The sequence below is a fragment of the Mixophyes fleayi genome, chromosome 12 (genome assembly GCF_038048845.1).
Source record: "Mixophyes fleayi isolate aMixFle1 chromosome 12, aMixFle1.hap1, whole genome shotgun sequence".
NCBI classification, from domain to species: domain Eukaryota; kingdom Metazoa; phylum Chordata; class Amphibia; order Anura; family Limnodynastidae; genus Mixophyes; species Mixophyes fleayi.
Genome location: NC_134413.1, coordinates 48,622,686 through 48,644,621, shown reverse-complemented (window position 1 = coordinate 48,644,621; position 21,936 = coordinate 48,622,686).

Sequence of the window (21,936 nt, the reverse complement as noted above, 5' to 3'; positions counted from 1 at the left end):
ATTGGAGGAAATGTAATGTAGACAGTGAAGAAAAAAAATCCTCTATATATACAGTTTTGTGCATAATTAGAATACACAAAAAGTGGTAAAGTCTGATTTTGGTGACTGTAAAGGGCTGCAAGCACATTAAATGTCATTTCAGACTTGACCAATGCTACATCAGGCGTACCCCAATATGTTAAAAAAAAAAACATTATTGTTCCCAAATGTTTTTATCTAATATCTTAGTGTTTGTTTTTATTCTATCTACAGATTCCGAGCAGCAGCCCACTGCAGCCGTTCCAGAAGTTGCCCGTGATGTGGAGGGGGATCAGGTGGATCCAGCTGAAGATGCATGGGAGCGGGCACTCTCGGACGCATCACAAAGACTTAACAGCGCCACAGAAGCACAGAATGTTCACCTGGCACTTATAGCGAGCACTGTCCAACACACGGATCAGCAACTTACCAGTCTCATAAGCACACTCTCCACTTTCATGAGCACACACACCTCTTTAATGACCACACACAACTCTTTAATGTCTACACACAACACCCAAATGAAAAATTTAAATCAAACAATGTTACATATCGAAACACTCCTGGGTGATCTCTTGCATGCCCACTCCCAACGCACCTCCGCCACATTCCCTTCACCCAGGTCAGAATTTTTGTTCACCAGCCCCCATACCCAGTTGGCTGTGGCTCCAACCTCCCTGCTGTGTCTGACTCCTCCCTCCCTGTTGGTTCTGTTGCGTCCCCCCTCCCTGTTGGTTCTGTTGCGTCCCCCCTCCCTGTTGGTTCTGTTGCATCCCCCCTCCCTGTTGGTTCTGTTGCATCCTCCCTCCTTGTTGGTTCTGACTCCTCCCTCCTTGACCCAACCCTCTGTAGTCTTATGTGTTTTGCTTTTGCCCGTGGCTTCGATCAATCCCCTGTCGTGGTCCCTTCCCAATCCCCTGTCCATGAGGCTGCACCTTCACCTCGTCGGACACAATCCGTTTCCCATGCAGGTTTGGCTGCTTCCTCTGACTCCTCTACATCACGGGTGACAAGAAGTAGGAGTCGGACACAGGCCATTCCGACTCCATACAAAAAGCCTAAGAGAAAATAATTTATTGTTTTGGTTTCCAAACCTTATGTCATATTTTGATGTAAAAATATGTATTCTTGTTTCATAATTAAATTTATTTTTATTAATAAGTATGTGTTTCTTTATTTGTTATTACATAACCTATTATGGGTTTTTTTACGCAATACTTTTTATCAAGTATAAGCAAAATATTAACACCGAACACACGGCCGGAATCATTAAGGTTCTTTAAGGAATAGGTATCTAATTTCAGTGTGGTGTCCAAAAGGAAGTGCCAGATTGATTCAGGTTCATAAATGCAAAGGATCCTTATTACAATAATCTGCTAGAAACCATGAAATATAACAAGGGTAGTAAAATATCACCCGTTTTTTTTTTTTAAGTTACATACTGTCTGTATCTTAATATTGCGCACAAATACTTGTTAGCTTATTTGAACACGGTAATTTTAAGTTCATCTAGGTCCTCTCCTACCCCCCCATAAGAAACAGCAAGCTCCATTTTTAAAACATACCCCTCCAATGCCACATGGTTTGCCCTGACTTAGTTACTTTGCCTTAACTTTCTAGAATGATTCAGGCCCATGGTTTGGTCAAGAAGACTTAAACAAGAAGTTTATGAAGCTAAGCTTCAGAATTATTTTGCCACAGTGTTTCTTTCTTTGTGTGAGTAAATGTTTTTAAAACAAGCGTGCCACTACTACAGTGGCCCTTTATAGGTAGCAAAAAACATCCTATAAAGGAAGTATTGTTTTTCTAAACTGTAAGCTGAAACAAAGTAGCTGCAAAAACCAGGTGTAAATGGCACCAAAATACTCCTAAGAAGTTTTCCTTTAATGCCACAGGTCAAGTAATGTTAACTACTATTCTGAACCGTTCTGACTGTAAAATTTTTAAACAGATCTAATAAGGCATTTGCCTTTAAGAATAGTACTAATGCACAGTGTAAGGTACACCAATCACCCTTTAGTATAACGCTTGTTTAAATATTACTTAATGTCCTTATTGCACTAAGCACATATAGTTAATGACTCAAATTGGGATCTTAGGCGCACTTACTCCATCCACCGCTGTCATATCACGGCTACCCTGCCCCTTTGTCACGATCTGCCTGCTACATCTCCCTTTTGAATGCTGCTTGCATCCTGCAGCCCCTGTTTGTTTTGCACTGTGCTGTATTTGTGTTTATTTTTATGTGCTGCAGCAGTACCTTCATTCACCAGAGGTGCTGCTATTGTGCCCTATTTGTGTGCATTAGGGGTTACCCTTCCTGTTTACCAATTATTTCATGCACCTGGGTGTTTTCATTTCCCCTATATATACCTGTCTCTCCCAGCACACATTGCTAGTCATTGATGTCATATCCTGTGGTTTCACCCTGTGATTCTTCCTCCTGCATTGTTCCTGTGTTTATACTGCATTATGATCTCATCATTCATTCTGCTGATCTGTTTCATAAGTGAACCTGGGACTTACCTGTGCATTTCTCTGTATATGCTGCCTGGAATCTTCCCTCACCTTCCATTTAACTGCAACTGCTGAATATCTGGTATTTCTGCAAACTTATGATTTCATCACCTGTTTATATTTGCCGGCAATAAACATCGTTTGTTTTTTCACCTATTCATGGCTCCTTAGCCGTATTTCTATGTTGTTTTGTGACAGTATGACCAGCCGAAAAGAAACAGCTTAGGAGTCAGGTGAAAGTTTTGTTTTATTCCTGGGACCTTTTCTCTGCAATCAATTTTTCATTTGTTTTCTGCAACATGTCTGTTTCACCAAACTTGGAATTACCCCTGCTACAAACTTTACAAATGGACATTATCTTGCTACGCTCCCAGCTGGCTAAATTTTCTACGTTTCTTTTGGACCCACTCAGGAGACTGTCAGATTCTGTCTCTCCTAATTCAGAAGCTGCTGATCTGTCTCAATCCACCTTCTCTGCTGATGAACCTGTGCAAACAGCACCTCTTAAAAGTGCTTCTACAAGTATGCTGATTTCTAAGAACTATGGGGTAACAAATTCCCGGCTCACAGGTGGTCCAGGCCCCCATCTGACCGAAGAGGAACGGCGTCGCAGAATAACAAACAGGTTGTGTCTCTACTGTGCCAGCAATGCACATTTTTTGCAGGACTGTCCCATCCACAGACCACGTCAGCTTACTGAACCATTCCCTGTTGTTTCCTCTCGGCATTCCAAATTTGTTTATGCTCCACCATTTTTGTTCCCTGGGAAGAGACCCAATCTGCCAGTTTCAGCCGCCTGTCCTGAGGCGCCAGCTCCATCTGTCTCCTGTGCCGAGGTCCCAGCCTCTGTCTCCTGTGCCGAGGTCCCAGCCTCTGTCTCCTGTGCCGAGGTCCCAGCCTCTGTCTCCTGTGCCGAGGTCCCAGCCTCTGTCTCCTGTGCCGAGGTCCCAGCCTCTGTCTCCTGTGCCGAGTCTTCAGCCGCCGCCTCCAGTTCCGAGTCTTCAGCCGCCGCCTCCAGTTCCAAGTCTTCAGCCGCCGCCTCCAGTTCCGAGTCTTCAGCCGCCGCCTCCAGTTCCGAGTCTTCAGCCGCCGCCTCCAGTTCCGAGTCTTCAGCCGCCGCCTCCAGTTCCGAGTCTTCAGCCGCCGCCTCCAGTTCCGAGTCTTCAGCCGCCGCCTCCAGTCCTGAGTCTTCAGCCACTGTCTCTGTTCCTGAGCTACAGCCTGCTCCAGAGGGGGCGCTGCCATTACAGTCTTCTCCAGAGGGGGTGCTGCCCTTACAGTCTTCTCCAGAGGGGGTGCTGCCCTTACAGTCTTCTCCAGGGCGGGCGCTGCCCTTACAGTCTGCTCAAGAGGGGGCGCTGCCCTTACAGTCTTCTCCAGAGGGGGCGCTGCCCTTACAGTCTTCTCCAGAGGGGGCGCTGCCCTTACAGTCTTTTCCAGAGGGGGCGCTGCCCTTACAGTCTTTTCCAGAGGGGGAGCTGCCCTTACAGTCTTTTCCAGAGGGGGCGCTGCCCTTACAGTCTTCTCCAGAGGGGGTGCTGCCTTTACAGTCCTCTCCAGAGAGGGCGCTGCCCTTACAGTCCGCTCAAGAGGGGGCGCTGCCCTTACAGTCCGCTCCAGAGTTGCCTGTCCATGCGGTTCAGCCCGAGTTGCCTGTCCATGCGGTTCAGCCCGAGTTGCCTGTCCATGCGGTTCAGCCCGAGTTGCCTGTCCCTGCGGTTCAGCCCGAGTTGCCTGTCCCTGCGGTTCAGCCCGAGTTGCCTGTCCCTGCGGTTCAGCCCGAGTTGCCTGTCCCTGCGGTTCAGCCCGAGTTGCCTGTCCCTGCGGTTCAGCCCGAGTTGCTTGTCCATGCGGTTCAGCCCGAGTTGCTACTCTATGCGGTTCAGCCCGAGTTACCACTTGGTGCTGTCTGCTCTGAGGCTTCTCACGGCGCTGTCTGCTCTGAGGCTTCTCACAGCGCTGTCTGCTCCGAGGCTTCTCACAGTGCTGTCCCCTCCGAGGCTTCTCACAGCACTATCCCCTCCAAGTCTTCTGCCCAGTCCGGGCCTGCTGCCATGTCTGCCGCCTAATTCTGGACTATGAGTCAGATGAACCCAGACATTCTTGATATTTTGGCGTCTGGAATCCGCCCATAAGGGAGGGGGTACTGTCACGATCTGCCTGCTACATCTCCCTTTTGAATGCTGCTTGTATCTTGCAGCCCCTGTTTGTTTTGCACTGTGCTGTATTTGTGTTTATTTTTATGTGCTGCAGCAGTACCTTCATTCCTATTTGTGTGCATTAGGGGTTAACCTTCCTGTTCACCAATTATTTCATGCACCTGGGTGTTCTCATTTCTCCTATATATACCTGTCTCTCCCAGCACACATTGCTGGTCATTGATGTCATATCCTGTGGTTTCACCCTGTGATTCTTCCTCCTGCATTGTTACTGTGTTTATACTGCATTAGGATCTCATCATTCATTCTGCTGATCTGTTTCATAAGTGAACCTGGGACTTACCTGTGCATTTCCCTGTATATGCTGCCTGGAATCTTCCCTCACCTTTCATTTACCTGCAACTGCTGAATATCTGGTATTTCTGCAAACTTATGATTTCATCACCTGTTTATATTTGCCAGCAATAAACATCGTTTGTTTTTTCACCTAGTCATGGCTCCTTAGCGGTATTTCTACGTTGTTTTGTGACACCCTTCTGTTAGTCTGCAACATTCCCATCCTCCACACCTCCATTTGAAAACACACACTGTTTGTTCTGCTGCATGGGCGCGGCCAGCTTGGATGCAGTCAGGTGATCATTCCAGACCAACCAGAATCACCAGCTCAGATAACATTAATTGATCAGCCAATAGTTGTTTTGGACACCCTATATAAATCTGCTGCTGTGATCTGTTCATTGACCGAACAACACACTTCTCTCCAGAGGATAGGTCTTGGCTCCAGTGTTCTGGCCTGCATTACAAAACCAGAGTTTTTGACCACATTTGCAGACTGGTCATTCCCCTGCTATATTCGACAATCATCAAAAACATGAGCAGGAAGATGATCCAGTGTGCTAGGTTCTTATTCAGTCCTGCTCCAGCTAGTCCCAAGAGTCCATAATGGGATCGAGAAATACAGATTACCCAGACATTTTTACAGTAAATAAGGGTGTATATAGTCTTGTGTGAGCTGTTTGCTGTGTGCCTGGCTATTCATGAAGAAGGACAATAAAAACATGACAGTTTGATTATGGGTTACTCTGGCAAATAAACACACCCTCTAATCCAATTAAGTATACACCACATTATCTACATCACCTAGTGATGGATATCCAAGAGGTAGTTTGTCCACCAAATTGCTGCAAACAGTCGTTCTTTAACTACACTCTATGGTCTGATTCCACAATTGCATTAAAGTTAAAAACAATTTGGAAGGCTTAATACCTTTTTTTTCTAAACAGACCTATAGTTTATTTAATTATGAACACTCATTCATTCATTGCTATACTGGCCATGACAATACGTTTTTGCTCCCTTCCAGTGGTGGATTTTATTTAAGCAAGGGCAAACTAGTTGACATCACGTGCAAATTATTATGATGAGTCGTTTGGTAGGTAGAGATTTCGTGTATAGACAGACACAGGTACCCATTGCACATGATCACTGGCCCAGAATGAATAAGGATGTTCAAAGATTTGTATCCTTCTTTCAGTGTCCTGGACAAAACCATGTTACAATGCAAGAGGCGCAAAAGAGTCTTCACATTTACTAGCATGTTTAAACTGTCATAGCTTCTATTCTGCCCAAAACTAACATAATTTACACACACACTGACATATGATTTGTAGTCAAACCAAGCTGGAATGTGGCTTTTGTCGATATGTTATATTTACAGAGGGATATTGTCACGGGCACTAGGAGTCTTTACCCAGGGATCACCAGGTGGTAAGCTTACCAGAGCAATGTAGATGGTAATAGTGTGCTCTGGTAGCAGGGTGATCACGGAACAGGCAATAGTAGGTGATGAGATGCTCAAGAAAGTCTATGACTAGCAGCACTGGTAATATGGAGGTAATAATACACGAGGAACTGTATGGACAAGGGCAAGTGGAGGTAGTCAGTGGTCTGCGTTAGCAAGTTGTACCACTGCTATAGTGAGGAGGAATGTCCAACAGAAACGAGGAGGTGATGAGAGTCAGCGGTCTGCGGATAGCAAGTGGTACCGCTGTCTGAGTGAAGGAATGGAATCCAAGTGGAGGTATCCGGGAAGTCAGTGGTCTGCGGTAGCAAGTTGTACCACTGCTATGTGAGAGGAATGGAACAGGTGATACCGGAACAGGAATCAGTGGTCTGCCTTCAGCAAGTTGTACCACTGAATATATATGTGAGGAGGTGTACGGGGAGAGACTGCAACACAGGGTGTACACGGGCACATTAAACACGATCCACAGTAATATGCACAATATATATAAATGACTGAACAGGTCTGCAAATGTAGGAAATCTCTGAAGTAGTCCAGCACAAGGTAACACAGTCAATGGCAAAAGACTCAGCGGATTGCAGACTCCAGAGGAGAACCAACACAGTCCAGCAAGATATGCAATACACCAGCACAGTCAATGAGAAGTATGCATACCGTGGTTCAGAAGGCAGTCAGATAGGAGTGCAGTGATACCTGGGCGGCAGGAGGCCGACAGGATGAGAAGTCCCTGGATGTAAGAGGCAGGAGTCTAGTAGGTGCAGCGCACAGGTAAGTAGACCAACAGGGACACGAATCCACAGGAATTAGTAAAACATGGAACTGGACTCATGTAGGACCCAGGAGAATGGAGATGATCTAGCAGAGGAGTAGCTGATGAGATACGAATCCAATGCTGACAGGAGGGTAGAGACCAGCGGGAAACAGGAAGGCGTGGAGAGCGGATCAGCAGTAGATGGACGATAGGCTGGCAGCGGCAGCAGGACTCTGCGGACCCACGGGAGAGATGAGATGAGGCTGACGTGCACAGGAGCAGCGGATAGGAATCAGCTAGCAGCCACGATGATGAACACAGGCGAGTTGCCAGCTGGAGACTGTAGTGCACGGAGGCAGCGGATAGGAATCAGTTCACAGTCACGATGATGAACACAGGCGAGTTGCCAGCTGGAGGCTGTAGTGCACGGAGGCAGCGGATAGGAATCAGCTCACAGTCACGATGATGAACACAGGCGAGTTGCAAGCTGGAGACTAGTGCACGGAGGCAGCGGCTAGGAATCAGCTCACAGACTTGATGATGAACAGGTGAGTGGATAAGGAGAGAAGGCTGTAGTGCACGGAGGCAGCGGATAGGAATCAGCTCACAGTCACGATGATGAACACAGGCGAGTTGCAAGCTGGAGACTGTAGTGCACGGAGGCAGCGGCTAGGAATCAGCTCACAGACTTGATGATGAACAGGTGAGTGGATAAGGAGAGAAGGCTGTAGTGCACGGAGGCAGCGGATAGAAATCAGCAAATAGTCACTATGGAATATAATAGCGTTGAAGTGGTATAGGAGACTGTAGTGCACGGAGGCAGCGGATAGGAATCAGCAAACAGTCACAATGGAATATAATAGCGTTGAAGTGGTATAGAAGACTGTAGTGCACGGAGGCAGCGGATAGGAATCAGCTCACAGTCACGATGATACAGTTGATGGTAGAAGTGGTATGGGGACCACAGTAGTAGAAGTGGTTTGGAAACCACAGAGGTAGAAGTGGTTTGGAAACCACAGGAATCAGCAGCGCTGAATACACGAGGAAACACAGGAACACCTTCAGAGACTCATGGGGAATGAGACTCCAAGATCAGGCAACGTGGTGTTGACCACAGGTGCTTAATATAGGGAGTGTTGCCTGATCTGCCAATTGAGTTAAAGGGACATACACAGAAGTATAGGAAAGGGCTGCGCATGCGCAGACCCTCAGGATGGAGGACGACCGCGGTTCCTAAATGTCCGGGAAGAGGCACTCACGGTCCAGTGAGTGACAGTACCCCCCCTTTTAAAGGTGGGCACAGAACGCCTGGAATCGGGCTTGTCCGGATTCTTGGAATAAAACTTCTTCAAAAGGGCAGGAGCATTAAGATCTTCAGCTTTGATCCAAGAGCGCTCCTCAGGACCAAAGCCCTTCCAATGAACGAGGAAACGGAGTACTCCTCGTGAAATTTTTGCGTCTAGTACCTCAGTAATTTCGAAATCCTCCTCCTGATGAACTTGAACTGGCTGCGGAGCTGAGGGAGGTTTTGAAAAACGGTTGATAATAAGAGGCTTGAGTAAGGACACATGGAAGGCATTAGAAATCCGAAGATTCTTAGGAAGAAGAAGTTTCACACATACTGGATTGATTACTTGAATGATCCTATATGGACCAATAAAACGAGGGGCGAATTTCATAGATGGGACCTTCAAACGAATGTTTTTAGTAGATAACCAAACACGATCTCCAATTTTTAGTGGTGGAATAGCCCGCCTCTTCTTATCTGCGAAAGATTTATATTTGATAGATGTTTTCTTCAAACAGGTTTTGACCTGAGACCAGATATTTTTAAAGGTCTGACAGGCAGTCTCCACCGCTGGAACTTGGGTGGGCGGGAGGGCAGGAAATTCCGGAAAAGACGGATGGTGACCGTAGACCACAAAAAATGGAGTTTTGGATGATGACTCATGGTACATGTTGTTATGGGCGAATTCGGCCCAAGGAAGCAACTCTACCCAGTTGTCTTGATTGGCTGAAGAGAACATCCTTATAAAAGTCTCAAGATCTTGATTGACACGCTCAGTCTGTCCGTTAGATTGCGGATGGTAGGAAGATGAGAGTGCTAATCGTATGCCCAAGGTTTTACAAAGGGCTCGCCAGAATCTGGAAACGAATTGTACTCCTCTATCTGACACAATCTCAGACGGACATCCATGGATGCGGAAGATCTCTTTAATGAAATGTTCAGCCAGGATAGACGAGGAAGGCAAACCAGACAGAGGGACGAAATGAGCCATCTTCGAAAATCTGTCCACCACCACCCAAATAGTGTTATGATTCTTACTGGGTGGTAAGTCAGTAACGAAATCCATACTAATATGGGTCCACGGCTTGGACGGAATGGGTAGTGGTCGCAGCAACCCTGCTGGAGTTCTGCGGGAAGATTTGAATTGGGAACATACTTCACAGGAAGCAATGAACTCTTTGACGTCTCTCCTCATTGAAGGCCACCAGTAACTTCGAGAGAGCATCTCAAAGGTCTTGTGTTCACCGGCGTGTCCAGAAAAACGAGAGGCATGGAACCACGAAAGGATTTTCCTCCTTAGAGTAGGAGGCACGAGAGTCTTCCCAAATGGTAGCATTTTGGTGGATGAAGCAGCCAGTGAGATACATTTGGGGTCTAGAATGGTATGGTTGGAAACCTCTTCTATATCAGAGGACGTCACAAAAGCTCTAGATAAAGCGTCAGCTTTTTTGTTCTTGGCAGCTGGTTTGAAGGTTATTATTAATTCGAAACGGGAAAAGAAAAGAGACCATCTTGCTTGGCGAGGGTTCAAGCATTGGGCAGACTGAAGATATGACAAGTTCTTATGATCCGTGAAGATCGTCACCGGATGGCGAGCTCCTTCCAATAGGTATCTCCACTCCTCTAATGCAGCTTTGATAGCCAGTAACTCCTTGTCCCCGATAGTATAATTCTTCTCTGCGGGCAGAAGACCCCGAGAATAGAAGGCACAAGGATGGAATTTTTGCTGTTCAGAGCGTTGAGAGAGAATAGCTCCCAAGCCCACATTAGAGGCATCTACTTCTAGAAAGAAGGGGAGTGTCACATCAGGCTGTCGAAGGATTGGAGCCGAAGAGAAGGACTCTTTGAGTGTTTGAAAGGCTTGAAGAGCCTCAGGCGACCATTGCTTAGGATTAGCCCCTTTTCGAGTCAGGGCCACAATAGGAGATGCAATGGAAGAAAAATCTTGAATGAAGCGTCTATAGTAATTGGCAAAACCTAAAAAACGCTGAATAGCACGAAGAGTAGTTGGCTGGGGCCAATGTAGTACAGCATTCACCTTGTCTGGATCCATCTTCAGGCCAACTCCGGAAACTATATACCCCAAGAATGGAATCTGGGGGAATTCGAATGAACATTTTTCTAATTTACAGAACAATGAATTTTTTCGTAGCCTGGAGAGGACTTCTGCCACATGTTGGTGGTGAGAAGGCAGGTCCTGGGAAAAGATCAATATGTCGTCCAGGTAGACGACGACACATACATATAATAAGTCCCGAAAGATCTTATTGATGAAGCCTTGAAAAACAGCGGGGGCATTACACAGCCCGAAAGGCATTACCAGATATTCGTAATGCCCGTCTCTGGTGTTAAACGCTGTCTTCCATTCGTCACCGGAACGGATTCTGATTAAATTGTAGGCACCACGAAGATCCAACTTAGTAAAAATACGGGCTCCCTTGATGCGATCGAATAGCTCAGTGATCAGCGGAATGGGATACCGATTCTTGATAGTAATGGCATTGAGTCCACGAAAATCTATGCAAGGGCGTAATGATCCATCCTTCTTTTTGACGAAGAAGAACCCAGCTCCAGCGGGAGAGGTGGAAGGTCGAATAAACCCACGCTGGAGGTTCTCCTGTATATACTCAGATGTAGCTTGAGTCTCAGGTAACGAGAGTGGATAGACCCGGCCCCTGGGGGGAGTCTTGCCAGGTAGAAGGTCGATCGGACAATCCCAAGAACGATGAGGAGGAAGACGTTCAGACTGAGCTTTATCAAACACATCGGTAAATGAAGCATATTGAGGAGGGAGTCCCGGTGAGGTAGATGAGATGGAAGATTGCTGTACTTTGAGAGGAATAACTTGGGAAAGGCAACGATGGTGACATTCAGGCCCCCAAGACGTGACTTGAGGGGTGCGCCAGTCAATCTGGGGAGAGTGACACTGAAGCCATGGAAGGCCTAAGACAATCGGACTTGTCGTAACAGGAAGGATTAAAAACGATATTACTTCATGATGCAGGGCACCAATCTGAAGTGTTACTGGAGACGTACTCTGAGTGATGAGACCGTTGATGAGACGTGATCCATCTATAGCCGTCACAGTAATGGGTGTTTTTAAGGTAATCACTGGTAGAGACCATTGATTTACTAATGATTTGGAAATAAAATTTCCTGCTGCTCCGGAATCAATTAATGCCTGTGACTCAAAGGTTTTGGTAGCAGAGGAAATCGTAACATCAAAAGCGCAGACTTTAGATTTCATGGAAGATGGAGAGGACTCCAGGGACCCTAACTTCACCTCTCCAGAACTAGTTAGGGCCTGGCATTTCCCGATCTCTTAGGGCAGGAGCTGAGAATATGAGTGGAATCAGCACAATAGATACAGAGTCTATTCTTTACTCTTCGTTTTCTCTCCTCGGAAGATAATTTGGAACGTCCTATCTCCATGGGAATCACAGAGGGTGAAACTGGACGAAATTAAGGGTTAGAACGAAGAGGTGCTTTAGCAGAAGTTGTTTTCTCAGCCTCCCTTTCACGAAATCTCATATCAACACGATGGCAAAGAGAGATCAAATCTTCAAGTGACGAAGGAAGCTCTTGAGTAGTCAGTGCATCTTTAATTTTATCGGAGAGCCCCTGCCAGAAGGCGGCAACTAGGGCTTCAGTGTTCCACTGAAGTTCAGAGGCTAAGATCCTAAATTGAATGACGTACTGGCTTACTGTAAGAGGTCCTTGTCGTAGGCGGAGGATGCTGGAAGCAGCGGAGGTCACACGACCTGGTTCATCGAACACACTTCGAAATGTAGAAATGAATTTGGCACTATCTTGCAAAATAGGATCATTTCTCTCCCACAGAGGGGAGGCCCAAGCCAGGGCTTGTCCTGAAAATAAAGAGATAAGATAGGCCACTCTGGAACGATGGGAAGAAAAATTTTGAGGTTGGAGCTCAAAATGGACTGAACATTGGTTAAGGAAACCCCTACAAGTTTTGGGGTCTCCATCGTACTTTGACGGAGTAGGCAGGTGAAGCGTGGAAGCTGTAGACACCTGGGATGGCACTGGGGAAACGGAGGAAAGCACAGAAGCCTCAGGAGTAGCTGTCACAGTCTGTCCAGATGTTCCTTGGGAGGTTAATGACTGATAACACTGAAGTAACAGCTGTTGGCGGGCATCCTGTTGCTCCACACGGCTGACCAGATGCTGCAGCATCTCTTTGGCGGTAGGTTCCGTATCTGGGTCTGTCATGGCCTGATCTTACTGTCACGGGCACTAGGAGTCTTTACCCAGGGATCACCAGGTGGTAAGCTTACCAGAGCAATGTAGATGGTAATAGTGTGCTCTGGTAGCAGGGTGATCACGGAACAGGCAATAGTAGGTGATGAGATGCTCAAGAAAGTCTATGACTAGCAGCACTGGTAATATGGAGGTAATAATACACGAGGAACTGTATGGACAAGGGCAAGTGGAGGTAGTCAGTGGTCTGCGTTAGCAAGTTGTACCACTGCTATAGTGAGGAGGAATGTCCAACAGAAACGAGGAGGTGATGAGAGTCAGCGGTCTGCGGATAGCAAGTGGTACCGCTGTCTGAGTGAAGGAATGGAATCCAAGTGGAGGTATCCGGGAAGTCAGTGGTCTGCGGTAGCAAGTTGTACCACTGCTATGTGAGAGGAATGGAACAGGTGATACCGGAACAGGAATCAGTGGTCTGCCTTCAGCAAGTTGTACCACTGAATATATATGTGAGGAGGTGTACGGGGAGAGACTGCAACAAAGGGTGTACACGGGCACATTAAACACGATCCACAGTAATATGCACAATATATATAAATGACTGAACAGGTCTGCAAATGTAGGAAATCTCTGAAGTAGTCCAGCACAAGGTAACACAGTCAATGATGGCAAAAGACTCAGCGGATTGCAGACTCCAGAGGAGAACCAACACAGTCCAGCAAGATATGCAATACACCAGCACAGTCAATGAGAAGTATGCATACCGTGGTTCAGAAGGCAGTCAGATAGGAGTGCAGTGATACCTGGGCGGCAGGAGGCCGACAGGATGAGAAGTCCCTGGATGTAAGAGGCAGGAGTCTAGTAGGTGCAGCGCACAGGTAAGTAGACCAACAGGGACTCGAATCCACAGGAATCAGTAAAACATGGAACTGGACTCATGGAGGACCCAGGAGAATGGAGATGATCTAGCAGAGGAGTAGCTGATGAGATACGAATCCAATGCTGACAGGAGGGTAGAGACCAGCGGGAAACAGGAAGGCGTGGAGAGCGGATCAGCAGTAGATGGACGATAGGCTGGCAGCGGCAGCAGGACTCTGCGGACCCACGGGAGAGATGAGATGAGGCTGACGTGCACAGGAGCAGCGGATAGGAATCAGCTAGCAGCCACGATGATGAACACAGGCGAGTTGCCAGCTGGAGACTGTAGTGCACGGAGGCAGCGGATAGGAATCAGTTCACAGTCACGATGATGAACACAGGCGAGTTGCCAGCTGGAGGCTGTAGTGCACGGAGGCAGCGGATAGGAATCAGCTCACAGTCACGATGATGAACACAGGCGAGTTGCAAGCTGGAGACTGTAGTGCACGGAGGCAGCGGCTAGGAATCAGCTCACAGACTTGATGATAAACAGGTGAGTGGATAAGGAGAGAAGGCTGTAGTGCACGGAGGCAGCGGATAGGAATCAGCTCACAGTCACGATGATGAACACAGGCGAGTTGCAAGCTGGAGACTGTAGTGCACGGAGGCAGCGGCTAGGAATCAGCTCACAGACTTGATGATGAACAGGTGAGTGGATAAGGAGAGAAGGCTGTAGTGCACGGAGGCAGCGGATAGAAATCAGCAAATAGTCACTATGGAATATAATAGCGTTGAAGTGGTATAGGAGACTGTAGTGCACGGAGGCAGCGGATAGGAATCAGCAAACAGTCACAATGGAATATAATAGCGTTGAAGTGGTATAGAAGACTGTAGTGCATGGAGGCAGCGGATAGGAATCAGCTCACAGTCACGATGATACAGTTGATGGTAGAAGTGGTATGGGGACCACAGTAGTAGAAGTGGTTTGGAAACCACAGAGGTAGAAGTGGTTTGGAAACCACAGGAATCAGCAGCGCTGAATACACGAGGAAACACAGGAACACCTTCAGAGACTCATGGGGAATGAGACTCCAAGATCAGGCAACGTGGTGTTGACCACAGGTGCTTAATATAGGGAGTGTTGCCTGATCTGCCAATTGAGTTAAAGGGACATACACAGAAGTATAGGAAAGGGCTGCGCATGCGCAGACCCTCAGGATGGAGGACGACCACGGTTCCTAAATGTCCGGGAAGAGGCACTCACGGTCCGGTGAGTGACAGATATATAAGAGATATTTGGATAGTCTAATAATTACACATTTATACACAACAATAAAAATACAAAAAACATTGACAGGAGCACCAAACATGTCAAACAATGTGTGTAATCAGATAAATGTAACTAGTGCTAATTTTGAATAAGTGTGTTGGCCGTAATCTGATATTTTGCAGACTGGAGCTATTACCAAACTAGGTGAAGTATTACTTATCACAACAATGAAACTTTGTAAAGACACCATGAAAAGGGTGTATACTGTATTATTTGCTGTTCCAAAGGTGGGTTACACATAATGTTAATCTGCCCTTGTAGCAACACTATAATAGTTTAGGACACTAACGCATTTACCATCATTGTTAGTGTTGGTTTTGTGTGTGCCATGTGGGTGTTGGGCCACTTTTAAACAAAGTGCCACTAGCACAGCTGAAAGATAGTTATCCTGTTTGTGCAAGGGCCAAAAGTTTATAGTGTTGGACGTAACACCGGTAACATTTTTGTATGATTTGTATGCGTTACACATTTTATAATGCCTATATTGCTATGCACCTACCATGTTCCCTCTAAAAGCTGTAAAGTGTACAAGAAATTAACTACAAAGCAACCAAACACACATACAAACCTCCAAACTAAACTCATTTCATATAACTGAACATAAACACCATAGAGTGCGTTTGTAGGCTATGGTGTGTCTGTGGCAAAGGACTAAAGAACCACACATAATAATATTATATTTTCAAAGTATACCTGTTACACAATAGTTAGGAAAGCAATTCACAAGGATTTATGTGTATTCAAAGAGAAATCACTGCACTATAGTAATGGTAAAAAATGGCATGACAACAGATTGCAGAGTCATTTGCAGGATAAGATATATTTATTACAAATGGGCTAACAAAAACATAGCAAAGAAGTTAATGGTCTGTGTGTGGCAAAGATCCTTGGATGAAGAGATGCCAATGTGACCAGACTAAAGAGAGACATAAGCAGCCTTGGAGCTCGGGAGAAATACTTCAACATGTAGTGAGACAAGAATTGCACCACTCCAAAAAGCAAAGCAACTTGACCTGTTTCTGCACTTGGCCTGAGACATAGCAAAGAAGTTAATGGTCTGTGTGTGGCAAAGATCCTTGGATGAAGAGATGCCAATGTGGCCAGACTAAAGAGAGACATAAGCAGCCTTGGAGCTTTGGAGAAATACTTCAACATGTAGTGAGACACGAATTGCACCACTCCAAAAAGCAAACAAAATAAAAAGTTTAATGCCACAAAGACCACCACTCCAGGCCAGGTGTTATATACAGGCTGTAGATATAAGAAAATAAAAACACAGTTAGAAAAATTACCACTACAACACACTATATGTGCCAAACAATTACCTATAAACCTCGCATGGATAAATAACCACATTTACATGGTCACAATTTAGCTACCACATTATGACACTGGGGGACATCTACATACTACACCATTAATGCCTTTTGTGACTTAGCAAATACAAGCATCAAGTGTGCAAAGTCTGGACTGGCCAAAGTGTAGCAAACATTAAACAAAAAAAAATAAATTAAGCGACATTAGCCTGTAGATGAAATCTAACACACTAAGGTGCATTTAGCAAAAGACATTGAGGCAAAACCTACATACATGAATCTATACTTTCTACACACATTGTAAAGGTTAAAAACAGGTAGCAAAGATTTGAAATACAAATTATTACACATATTAGACATTTCACTAACACACCAGTCCATGCAGATTCATATTGACATTTGAACTTAACATACCTTATATCATCTAACCTTGAATAAGCTTCCCGATGATTTTAACACACAGCTTTGAAATGTTAAGGTTGAAAAAGTGCATTAAAAATTATTGCCTCAAAAATAACGATCAACAACATAGCTCCTGAAGTTTGAGCCACGCACTGCTTCACGAGGGGATGGGAACATGATCTTCCTCCTCCTCCTCCGCCTCCTCCACCCTAGCAACCTCGTCCATGACCCCTGGTGCCCCACTCCTGATGGCAATATTATGGAACACCACACACAGAGCGATGATCCTACAAACCTTCCTCGGCTCATACATCAGGGCGCCACCAGACCGGTCCAGGCATCTAAATCGAGCCTTGAGAACTCCAAAAGCCCTTTCTATTACCGATCTGGTGGCCCTATGAGCCGAGTTATAGGCCTCCTCCTGCTCTGTGTGTGGGTTCAATATAGGAGTGAGGAGCCAAGGGCAGGAGGGATACGCATTGTCACCTATGTAGGAAGAGAGGAAAGAAAAAAAAATATATAACCTTTTAAGACTACAACTATACGTGATAAAAATTTAATGCTAACATTCTAATATATGAGGGCAAATTACAATCCAGCCCAAAAAGTAAGGTTACAACGTCTTAATACTGTATAATTAGCCTCCAAACAAAACTAGCTATATCCATTAATGCCTCAACAACTAAGGTAAATAAACATTACAGATTGGCAAAGTGCACCTAACTAATATTTTTACACCTGCCAGAGTCCACTATTCTCAAGACACATACCTATTACTAATAGGTGACTTTCAGTTATACGGCTACATGAGCATTATATCTCTTACTAGTCAAAAGATTGATACAATCACTCTATAGTAGCGAAATCTATAAATACAAGGCACATGTGTAAGAGTAAAATATCAATTACTATATCAAACTTTAACAATCTATGTCTGCCATACAATATGACTAAACATTTAGAGTTGAGGGAACCATTATTTGCACATAATTACCAAGAAGCCACACATCTCCGTGTGGTGTCACACCCCCTTGCCTCTGTTGCAATCTAGGCCACAACCATGATTTACGAAAGGCATAGGAGTCATGGGTGCTCCCAGGCCATTTCGCAACCAGGTTTCGAAACAGGAGAGATGGGTCACATATGGCCTGGACGTTTATTGAGTGGAAATGCTTCCGGTTAATGTAAACGGAAGCATCTCCACTCAAGGGCACCAGTGCCAAATGAGTCCCTTCTACAGCCCCTATGACGTTTGGAAAGCCAGCTATGGTGTCAAACTGCTGCTTGATCCGCACAAGAGACTCCTCTTCGAGTGGCAGATGTATAAACTGCCGGAGTCGTGACTGAAATGCCCTCAGGACAACCTCCAGCACACGGCTGAAGGTCGCCTGGGACATTCCTGCCGCGACCCCGACTGTGAACTGGAAGGATCAAGTTGCACAGAAGTGCAGTACCGCCACAAGTTTGGTCAAAGGCGGTACTGCTGTCGGGATGACGCGCATTGGCTCAAGGTCACGCTCCACAATGCGCAGGGTGTCCAAGATCAGATATGGAGGAAGCCGATAGCGACGAACAACCTCCGCATCTGACATCCCAAAGAGGCTGACACGTGGCCTGAAGATGCGCTCCCTCGGACGGCGACGTCGGCGTAGTTGCTGGTTAGGACGGGGCACAGGAGCACGCCCCTAGTGACGCATAATGTACTCAAACTCCAGGAGTGCCTGTATGTGTTTCAAAAGGAAGAGGTCACAAACCAGCACTTAGGTGAAACGTTTAGACTTTGCATTGTCTGACTTTGGCACAAATTACACAACCAATACTTACAATGATGTCGTTATTAATGCGTTTGCTTAATGGTGTAAAAGGACAGTCCATAAGTAGATGAAAGTAATGTGGTGGGCGAGTTTGTATAAAAAAAAACCCCAAAAAAAACAACAAAATTAAAAACATAATTACATAAACAAACCCTATCCATTGTCCAAACACCATATAGTCATATAGAACCACCACCAAAGTGCTTGCAAACGTGATATTTACCATCGCCATAGACCCTTTCACAAATCAGATTAGTTAGCTTGAACTTTATGTGGGGTACAAATGTGAAGGGAGTGAAACACTAAATACAGAGTGCTAATGTGTTTTTAAGGTAGGGGCAAAAAACACCACTCTAATAAAAGTGATTATAGCACAATAAAATAAATCCTAAAACCATGGCCATTCTTACTGCAAAGTGTTTTAACAAGGGGTATGTAAGAAACTATATCTGGTTTATACTTACCACACACACAGACAAGATTGTCTTAAAATGGCACACAACCCACACAAAACTGAAATCGCCAGCAGAACCGATATCTGTGGGGGAGGGTAAACAAGTAAATTTTTAAAAAAAGAAAAGGGATAATATTTAATCATTTCACTACATTCTAGAGGAATGTATGCAGTTGAGCCTCTAAGTATACACAGTGGACTAAATATTAAAACTCCACAGCTAACCAAACACTTTTGCACTAACCTTCAACATAAAAACCACTAGCACAGTACATTAAGCCCTTTCTGCAGCAATAGAGATTTCTTGCTCACCAACATATAGTTACATCTTTAAACATACTGAGTACTGAGCAAGGTACAGCAGTAAACATCAGATTAAAAAAACATTTGCCCATCTACAGTCTACTTACCCAGAATTGTAAAACTCACAACAACACAGAAGTGCAAGCAAGGTATTTTTATCTATCACTCTAATTAGGTAATTAAATGGCGGTGCGAACGCCGGAGAGTATGCCGAACAGAAGCCATTAAGAGCACACAGGTGCATACCAATTAAACAAGTTTGTTTTTGACTAAAAGTCATCCTGGCATGTTACCTAAGGTTATTCAATGTACAGTAAGTCGATATTTAAACTATTATTACAGATGTAAATAATGCGCTTAGCTTTTAGTGCTGTGCCTATATTAAGGATAAAATAGTTTGGACTATAATTATATATCACCTAAAAATCATTTACATGTATTAAATTAACATGTGAAAACTTAATGTGTGACACTATAGTGTAGTGGTTATGTATTCCACCCACCAATACTAAGTGCAGGAGTTCGAGCCCACAGGTCAACCATAAGCACAAAGCGATTTACAAGCCTCCATTAAGCATACTCAGTAAAGTATAATAGAAATAAAAAAACGCAAATGCTTGTAACATAGCGCAAGATATGCAACATGGTGTTTTTTTTATTTTTCCATTTGTTTTTTTTTTTTTATAATTATTAAAATGGTCAAGTCTTTCAAGGTCCTGATGCGTTGGACAAGCAATTTTTTTTTTTATGTGTGTGTATGTAGGGTTATGTTTTTAATAGCACCTTATCCGTCATTCCGTTAACAATAAATGCAACCTGCCAGATTTGTCAGACTTAAGACAGCGATTCAGCTGACCGAAAAAGTTATTCTGCAGTTTGGTGTGTGTTTTTCTATCTGAAGTATACCTTAGTGGATAAAGAACTAACCTTGCAATGATAAGGTAATGAGTTTGACCCCCGATTCATGCGTGTATGTGGCTTTCCTTTGTTTATGTAAATGTTTGAGTGCATTTATTCCACTCTGTGACTTATGTAAGAGTGCTTTTGTATATGGTTTGGTGTTTAATCTGCCTATATGTCATGTTGAACATTGTGATCACTTACAACACATCAAAAGGAGCTGTAGCAAAATACTTTGTTGCAAAGACATAGTAAATCTATGCTCTCAGAAGTAGAAAAAGAGAACACAAAAATGGTAGCAATATTAATATACTTTTGATTTGTATTAATGAACATGGATATATTTCAATATGCATACATATTTACTCACCATATACCAATTCTTACAGTGTATAATATGTGAAAATATTTGGAGTTTTCTACATCTTTTAAGGACACCAACTTATTATATACGTTGGGGCTCATCTTTCATTGTTATTCTATTCTGTTCTTGTCACCACTTGTACAGTGGCGTAGCAGATAGCCAAGGCATCTTTGAAGCTTGCAAACGTGTGTTCAAGACCTCACTATTTCTCTTGTGTCTTAGGGATCCTTAATATCCTTACAATATTTGTGTTGGTGTCAAAACTTACCCTGTGGTAATCGAACACTTCGTATAAAATGTGTGTAAATACATTCAAAAAGTGTACAGTTATTATATGTGTATTTTTCTTTTATTATATTGAAAAGGCACCATCAACAAGTGTCAAATTATCCATGTTGCATATTGAGACTAATGTTAATTGTTAGTTGCTGAGAATCAAAAGAGATTTGTAATCAATATTTATGATAAAGCCGAATGTTTGGCCAACAGTTTAACACAATTTATAAAATTAGCCATGCACTGTGCAATCGATTCCAGCAGCCGTCATGAATGGGGAATGGAGTGTGCACTCCATTTTGGAAACTTTCATGAATGGGGAATGGAGTGTGCACTCCATTCTGGAAACTTTCATGAATGGGTAATGGAGTGTGCACTCCATTTTGGAAACTTTCATGAATGGGGAATGGAGTGTGCACTCCATTCCGGAAACTGTAATGAATGGGGAATGGAGTGTGCACTCCATTTTGAAAACTGTAATGAATGGGGAATGGAGTGTGCACTCCATTTTGGCAGCCGGAATGGATAGGGAGTGATAGTAGAAAATATATCTGGCTAGCATACCAAACTGCAGTGTAGAGGCCCATAAAAGCCAGGCCTCTTTACTGAAGAGGCAGCAAGCAGCATAGTGCGCTATATGACAATATTTGTTAATTATTTTTTTTATTTTTTTTTTATTAAAAGAAAAATGAATAATATGTGTGTTTGTTTAGCTTATTTTTAACAAATTTTTATACGCAGAGTATGCTTCTAAAGGCTTTTAACAGTTGTTTGCGCTGGGTGTTTTGGATTTAAACATGACCCTGGCCGTTATTAACTTTTGTGAAAGATTTGAGACAGGAGTGACGTCAGTTTCACTCAACTGGAAAGAGGGAACGCCTACTGTTCTCAAGTGAAAATGTATAACGCTTACTTTACTCAAATGGTGTCTCATCTCCGCCTAGTCCGCGCCTACTCTCCGCCCATTCCCACCCCTTTGTTCTCAAGGGGTCAGCAGCCATCTCAAATCTATTTGCGTTGGACTTTTGGATTGCATTGACATGGAGAGTAGTATCTGCCGTGATTGCGTAGTGTCGTTTTGCGCATCTCAAGTGTCGTTTTGCGTATGCGCAGACCCAATTAGCAGATGCATATGCATTTGCGTACCTTGATGAATCGGGCCCTCAG